The sequence below is a fragment of the Peromyscus maniculatus genome, chromosome 5, assembly GCF_049852395.1.
Source record: "Peromyscus maniculatus bairdii isolate BWxNUB_F1_BW_parent chromosome 5, HU_Pman_BW_mat_3.1, whole genome shotgun sequence".
Lineage (NCBI taxonomy): Eukaryota > Metazoa > Chordata > Mammalia > Rodentia > Cricetidae > Peromyscus > Peromyscus maniculatus.
The window spans coordinates 107,579,762-107,587,620 of NC_134856.1; the positions used below are offsets into that span (position 1 = coordinate 107,579,762).

The 7,859-nt window shown below is 38.5% G+C and overlaps 1 long non-coding RNA gene across 1 annotated transcript; it reads left to right on the forward strand.

Moving 5' to 3' along the window:
* The first annotated feature begins 1,239 nt into the window (after positions 1-1,239).
* On the forward strand, positions 1,240-7,561 carry LOC121829788 (uncharacterized). The gene is made up of 3 exons (XR_006072859.2): positions 1,240-1,732; positions 2,658-2,771; positions 7,457-7,561. It is a non-coding gene; the product is annotated as an uncharacterized LOC121829788 (long non-coding RNA).
* Positions 7,562-7,859: the final 298 nt, after the last annotated feature.

Consider the following 7,859-nt stretch of genomic DNA (forward strand, 5'->3'; position numbering starts at 1 on the left):
AGTTCCAATCTCTTTCCAGATTCTTGGTCTATCTTCCAGGAAAAACAAAAAGAACATCGCACACCACTAACCACCTTCCAGCCTTACAGAACAAAATAAATTACAATTCAATTAAAAACTTGTTCACAAAAGTCATATATAAAGAATTAAGGTGTTACAAACTCAAGTAAGACATAGTTCTCCATCCCAACTTTTCTTTATTCCTTAAGAGTATTTGTATCTTCAGCTCATAAGTCTACCCTTGCTTCCTGGTGATGAATGTGCATAAATTAGCAGTCAGCCCTGGATCTGTTCTGTACAGACAGTCTTGTTGTGGGATGTCCTGTATGTTGTGAATATATGTTGCTATGACCGATTGATAAATAAAACACTGATTGGCCAGTAGCCAGGCAGGAAGTATAAAATAGGCGGGACAGAGAAGAGAGGCTGGGAGGTGGGAGCTGGAGGAGATGCCAGCCTGCCATCCAGGGAGCAGCATGTAAAGACAACAGGTAAAGCCAAGGAACATGTGGCAACATTTAGATTAACAGAAATGGGCTGAGTTTAAGTGTAAAAACTAGACAATGGTGGCATGAGCTAATGGCTGAGCAGTTTAAATAACATAAGCATCTGTGTGTTTATTTTACAAGTGGGCTATGGGACTGCCTGGGCTTGGTGAGACCCAGAAAGAAACTCTTTAGCTTTACAGTCTAGGAGACACTGGAGTAGAGGGCTACTAATCTTCTCTACCAGATGGTACTATTCAAGAGCCACTTTTAAAGGTATCGGATGTTCATGGTAAGAAGATTTTTAAGGCTCAAGTCTGTCTCACCATACTGTTTTGCAGTAGACCTCTGAGTTTTCTTGACCCACTTGGCACATGTATCAAGTTGTGTGACACAATAACATATCATTGGTTTTGCCCTTAAAAATGTGGTAAGTCAATTCTGATAGTCTAGAAGGGCTTTTCACTCCAGTCAAGATTTGCTTACCTGAATCTTAGTAGCAATAAGGACACCACCAGAGTATGATAATAATCCCAAGAGTGTCCAGGTCTCAGGCTACATCATCATGTTATTCATGATGTGGATAATACCTTTCTATGATGAGGTCATGGTTAGCTGCTTGTCACAGTCATCCTGCAATATCATCCACTACCTCTTTTATGAGGCTGTGGAGACTGTAGCTATGCATGTATGCATGGAGGCCTGAGTTCAGCACTGGTGTAGCTGCTCAGGAGCCATCCACCTTGGTTTTTTTTGACTTATGGTTTCAAACTGGAACCTAGGCTTGTAAATAGAGGAGGCTGTGTCAGCCATCCCTTCACAATTTCTACAAGGCAAGAGAGCAACAAAGACTCTGGAACATTCAAGAGTTTGCCTCTGGGCTCTTAGTTCTCTTGCCTGCCTACCAAAGCACAGTGTCAGCACATTAGGGATAGATAGATAGATAGATAGATAGATAGATAGATAGATAGATAGATAGGTGAGAAAGCCTTATTCCAATATCCTTCATTGTAGTGGGTAGCCATTCCAGCTTTGACCTGGAAGTTCCAACCCCCATTGAGGCTTCAGTAATGGTCACGCCTACAAGGCAGGCCTGAGAGAGGACGCTGAAGACCCAAGATCCAGATGCGTGGGCTCTCTTGGTTCCTGGACCTTGGATACTGGAGGTAGACCGAGCAGAGTTCTCCAGAGAACACCGCTGGACTGTACTACACTTTTCCCAGGCCCTGTAAACTATCCCTTCACTTGTAAGTTACTCCACAAAATAGACCTCCCTTATAACTACTTGGAGTGGCCATAATAATTTCACCAATTTCTGGTGCTTAATGTGGTGTGCCATTTGTAGCTAGAGTTTTTCTATCTGGGTCTCGCCAAGCCCCAGCAGTCCCTTAGCCCACTTATAAAATAAACACACAGACACATATTATTTAAGCTGCTAGGCCATTAGCTCAGGCCTACCATTGTCTAGATCTTACTCTTATACTCAGCCCATTTCTGTTAATCTATATGTTGCCATGTGTTCTGTGGCTTTACCTGCTGCCTTTCATCATGCTCCCTAGACAGCAGGCTGGTGTCTCCTCCTCTCCACCTTTCTGTTCTCTCAATTCTCCTCTCTGCTAGTCCCACCTATATTTCCTGCCTGGCAACTGGCCAATCAGTGTTTTATTTATCAATCAATCATCCACAGAACTTCATTTTTTTCTTGAAATATACACCTGTGTTCATGGCAAATGAATACATACTATATTAATAAGTTGTGTGAATTCATTCTGCCTCAAGCTCAGAGGTGATACAGAAATTATATCCAATGATGCAGTGAGATATAAGACTGAGCTCTCACTTTCAAGGGCTTGCTTCATGTCTATGAATGTCAGTAGAGAAAAAAAAAAGTGGAGAAGATTCCTGTGGGTTTAAAAAGCATAAGAGTTAAACTCCTAATCTAAAGCTCATGTAAACCCCTATCCCTTAATGAGCATCTAATTCAGAAATATAACACAGCCCTGTTGTCAGGACTACACATCTGTGATCCACATCACAACAGGGCATCTAGCTTGCTTGGAGGAAAACTGAAAGCTCCTGCTGTATCCATTCTGCTCTGGAAATCTTTCATGGGCATTTGGAGGACATTGAGCCTACTATCCTAGCTGACACAGATTGCCATCTACATTTCAGGTCTCTGCAAAATGCTGACAAACAAGGCTACAAAATGTGAAGACATATAATACACATATGCACGTAGCATATTAATTTACCTACATTGATGTATCATCTTTATTACTGACAGTGGTAAGTATTGTACAGTGAAAGCCCTAGTGTATTAGATAAAGAGTTTGAAATTTATAAGAAATACACTTTTAATTTAAGAGCAAATCTAATAGAAAAGCAGAGATCTAAAATAGAACCAGTAGCACATATATATGGTTATATATATGACTTATTAAGAGATTTGGTTTGTATGATTATGGAAACAGAAGATCCACAATGTGCTCTGAGAAAGCACGAGATGCAGGGAACTATGATCCAGCTCAAATTGGCAGCTAGCAAACTAATGGACACTTATTTCTGTGTTTTGTGCCCTCATATTTTGAATATATCAGGTGGTGACCACTCGCATTGTGAAAAGCTTCCTGTTTTACTGAGTCAGGTGATCTAAATGCTATCTCATTCAAGATACTCTCTCTTAATAAACAAAGCCACCCAGAAACAAGCAGATACCAGAGTTTCAGGCAAGCAGATGCACAAACTAGTCATCACATAAGCACACAAAACATGGAAATATTTAAATATGAAAGGGGTCATCCAAGTACCTACATGAAGTTCTTTCCTGTGACAGTTCCTGACTTTAAATTTATTAAAATGGTAAAGTAACAATATCCTTTCTAAGAATTAGTTGATAATGTTACTTTGTTTGTTCTCCTCTTCTTTATAAAAGAATTGCCAGATAGTACCATTGTGGGTCCACTTATTCTAATTGAATAGGAGCTTATTAGTAACGTCAGAAGATTTCCTATGTCTTGGCCTCTTGGCAGTCAGGACAAATATCTACCACTCATGTCCCCCAAGAAAACACACAGAAGCTTATATCAATTATAACTGCCCCTGCCAGTAGCGCAGGCTTATTATTGACCAGCTCTTACATTTAAATTAACCCATAATTATTATCTATGTTTAACCACATGCCTTGGTACTTTTTCTCAGTTCTGCCTTGTCATCTTGCCTTCTCTGTGTCTAGCTGGTGACTCCTGACTCCACTCTTCTTCTTCTCAGCATTCCTTTAGTCTTCTCACCCCACCTATACTTCCTGCCTTGCTACTGGCCAATTAGCATTTTATTAAACCAGTATACAAAAGCATTATCCCACAGCATTTACCCTTTTCTGTCTAAACAAAAAGGAAGGTTTTAACTTTAACATAGTAAAGTTACATATAATAGAACAGTTATCAAACAAGAATTACAGTTACAATATCTAGTCTATTTATATTTGGCAAATTTAAAGAAAATATTCTATCATCTATCTTATATTTGTGAGTCTGAAGTTTCATATTTAACTTATCTTTATCATAACCAAGGAAAATTATAGCTATCTAGTTTTCAACTACATCAAAGACCCAAGAAGGATGTAATATTGCCTAAGTAAACAGGAAATGCATTGTAAGCAACTTACAAAAATCTAGAATGACAGAGACAGCTGGCTACCTGGACAGTCATCCAAAGTTCCTCTGCAACGTTGGGGAATCCTTCTTCAGTCTATAGGCCTAGAGTCTCTCAGTCGCTTCTCTCTATGTCCTGTAGAATGTCTGGCAGTTTCTTCTATGAAGCAGGAATCTGAAGGACCATCTCGCCTTGCAAAGTTTAGTGATCACCTTCCCATGGGTCCTGCATATCTAGTTTATATAACATCCTGTCAAACAGCCCAGACAAGAACAGTTTCTTGTCCAATGGCCATTTTGTGCCAAGAAGATAAACTCCATATAGAATTTGTTTGACACCAATCTTCCTCTTTGAAGTAAATGGGTGCTGCCAGGAGCAGATGCGTTTCACTGTCCAGAAAAGTCTGAGTTTTTAAAACATTTAAAATACCATATTCAGTAGGTCTTTGAAGTGTTTGAAGATCACCTACCTAATTTAAATATATCTATGTATATCTAGAAAACTAACATGACTATAAGTTTGATTATCATAGATGACTATTAATGTGTATTTCTCAGCTATACACTACAATTTCAAATGAGTTACACAAACAAAATACTTTAAACAAGAATAGAAATATACATACAGTATCACAAAATTAACTTTAAATTTGTATCAATAAACTAAAATCCATAGCAATGTTAAACATTTTTAAACAAGTTGTTGCTCTTTAAAAGTAGGTTCAATAATCTACCCTTTCATCCTATCATATCTATACTATCTCCTTTTCTTCTTGGGCACCAAAATATAGTTAGAAGATTTTCTGTGTCCCAGATGGCTGACAGTCAGGACAAATCTCTCCCACTCATGTTCCCCTAGTAAACACACAGAGGCTTATATCAATTATAACTTCTCCTCCATTAGCTCAGTCTTATTACTGACTAGCTCTTACACTTAAAATTAACCCATAATTATTATCTATGTTTAGTCACATGCCTTGGTACCTTTTCTCAGTTCTGCCTTATCATCTTGCTTCCTCTGTATCTGGCTGGTGACTCCTGACTCCTCTCTTCTTTTTCCCAGCATTCCTTTAGTCTGCTCACCCCACCTATACTTCCTGCCTGGCTACTGGCCAATCAGTGTTTTATTAAATCAGTGTACAAAGGTATTATCCCACAGTATATTAGAATATAATAAATCATCTGTTAGCAATCATATCTGTCCCACACATTCTGTGATGTGAGCTTTGTCATCCTGTTGCCCAAATGAAAACAAACAACTGTTGTTCATGTTTTCTCTCTGGACCCATTTATTTTCCTTGTTAACTTTGTTGAGTCTCCTTATATTTCTTTATAAGAGAAAGAAAAAGGAGGGAAGTGTGAATTATAGACACTTTTTTATAGAGTAAATATGTGTGCTAGGTACATTTGCATATATGTATGTATAAGAACCTTTTAAACTTCACTATTTAATCCCCTCTCCTAACATTTTCCTTGTTTTAATGTACTAGGAGGCATTTGTGTGGCTGTGGAAAGCCTCTTTCTAACTCATTAGCACCAATTAAGCTGGACACTACATAACATACTAGACTTAATCTAGTATGGTTCCACAGAGAATGGTTCCAGTGTCTGATAGATGGACAGGAAGCCAGACACTGCCAGCAATGCCTGAAAAGTGGATCTTGAGCTGACACTATATTGCAGAGCATGAAAAGGAGAGAAATCATAGCACTTGGCAAGACTGAGTTGGGTGGAGGTACGCCCCCCCCCCACAACAACACTACAAAGAAAACAGTGTTCTTCAGAGATTCTTGGATGCTCACTCAAAGGCATACTGCTGTGCAGCTATTTTGTAGCAGCAGAGAGATGGGGAGTGATTATGTTCGGAAGTACCCAGAGGCTGCCTAGGCTCTCAACCTGGCTGCATCTCTTTGGGAAGAGTGATTAACCTGCCCCATGAAGGGTCCTGCAATAGAAAGAAGGACAGATGACAAAAAAAAGAAAACAAAACAAAACAAAAAAAAAAAACAAAAAAAAACCCAAAAAACAAAAAAAAAAAAAAACCAAGTCAGGCAAAAGGAAAGTGGAAAAAAAAAAAGAGGAAAACTCATTCTCATTTATTATTTGATTATACAAATCATTTTTAAGTATCTAGATTATACAAAGCACCTCTCTAGACTAAAAGACACAGAGTCCTTTGCGCTCAATACCCATTCTATGTGATGCAGTGTCTGAGAGAGAAAACGACAAATTATTAGTGGAAAAAATGAATGTGGTATGTTAGTACCAGGGTACGGAAATGGTGTGGCGTGTTAGAGAGTACTGGAGAAGGAAATGAAGGAGGTGATACATTAGAGACTGCCAGGTCCAACAGAGTTAAATGGAGTAGGATGGAGGGAATAATCAGGAAAAGGGAGTTCAAGGGCACCTTTAGCTTCTTTTGGCCCTTTTATTTTTTTCTCTATCTCTTTTTTAGGTATGTTTTTTTAAGTAAGAAAAAATTTTCATTCATTTTACACACCAAAGATCCCCTCTTCCTTCCTCCCGCCCCTCCCCCAGCCTCCCCTCCCAACCCACTCCTACTCCCTCCCACAAGAAGGCAAGGCCTCCCATGGGGAAGCACATTCAGCAGAGGCAAGTCCAAGCCCTTCTCCCTACCCCAAGGCTGCAGGAGGTGTCCCATCATAGGCAGTGGACTCCACAAAGCCCTCCCATGCACCAGAGATGGATTCTAATCCTATGGCCAGAATAATCAGTTGACATTTATATTAGATCACAGTCATTAAAGCACTAAAGAATCATGCTATTTCAGTTAGTCCTTGAAGCAAAATAGGTGCTACCAGTCATTTTATAGATCAGGAAAATAAATAACAGAGAGATGCAGTAGATGGAATAGGTTACAGTAAATAAAGAGTAGGTTCAATATTTAAACCATGAAGGAAGCAAAAAATGTCTATTCCCCAAGCTCTAGAGCAATGGACTCCTTCAGTTATCTGTACCAAGGGTCAGAATAACCAACAAGACATTGTAGTCTTGAGGAAAGAGCCACAGACATTTAGGGCACTACTATCTGAACTATTTCTCAAGATACATATGACTGTTGTGATTGTAGGTTCGCCACTAAATAGTTGGCACATAATATATGCTCAGATACTTTGTTTCCTAAGGGCATCTGGTTATCCCACATATGTCCGTAGCTGGCATTTGCTCTTTTATAAGGATTCTTGTGTCCCTGAGTGGATGAGTCATTGTTAGGATTTAGGAACCACTGAGTTGATATTTTATCAATTCTCTGATAACAAACTTATACTATTTCTGAAATGTCCTTTTATTTCTTTTCAGGTGCAAAGTTCATAAAAAATAATCAAGCTAAATAAATACGAAGACCACAGCATTGATCAGTGATTTTTAACTGGACATTTACATCCTCATAATTCTTTACTGCATTTAAGTTTTTTTTTGTTAGGCTATGACATGTCTGCTTTTAGTTAATAAATATGCAAAGATACTAAGAGAAAAACTAATTAGTAAAAAAACAAAAATATGAAATCTTTAAAGTTTTTTCCTACACTAAAATCAGAAACTTGAAGAGTCATAGACTGTGACATTCTGACTTCCTGTTGTAGGCAAACTTTGGCTTTGGAAGAGTTATCAGACAGCAACATGGGAAATCTGCACATTTATTTGATTATAAATGTTACAATTACTTTAGGAGGTAATTCAGAGGATATTGTTAATTTGCAAA